The sequence below is a fragment of the Corvus brachyrhynchos genome, unplaced genomic scaffold, assembly GCF_000691975.1.
Source record: "Corvus brachyrhynchos isolate BGI_N302 unplaced genomic scaffold, ASM69197v1 scaffold416, whole genome shotgun sequence".
In the NCBI taxonomy this organism is placed as follows: Eukaryota; Metazoa; Chordata; class Aves; order Passeriformes; family Corvidae; genus Corvus; species Corvus brachyrhynchos.
Genome location: NW_008238439.1, coordinates 1,856,470 through 1,856,932, shown reverse-complemented (window position 1 = coordinate 1,856,932; position 463 = coordinate 1,856,470).

The following is a 463-nucleotide window of genomic DNA, read 5'->3' as shown; positions in this document are numbered from 1 at the left end:
GCTCAGTATCAGCATTCTGAATTATTTTTTGTCTTTTTCACTTAGCCATCACTTTCTTACCCAACTGAGTAATGTGAAAATTAAATTTAAGGGCAAAAAGGATATTCAAATCCATTAAAGTGCTCAAAACCTCTCATCATTAGCTGCTCTTAAATATATGTTGGAGAGTATTTCATCATTTGCTGTTAGGCAAAACAATTACTGAAATCATCCTTCAAAATGTCAGTTTTGAACAGGGCTACATTTGTTTTCCAGCTTGCCACAGAAATTTAAAAAAACAGAGAGCTGAAGTATTTCACCATCAAAAAGCTTAATCTTGTAATCTTGCCTGAAATTTTATGGTTCCTTCTGAAACTATGCTCCCATATTTATCTCCTGAAACCTGCCCTACTTATTGGGGATTAGCTAGCAATACTACCTGTTATTAGAGTGTGTTGATACTCCTTCCACCTGTTTTCCCTAC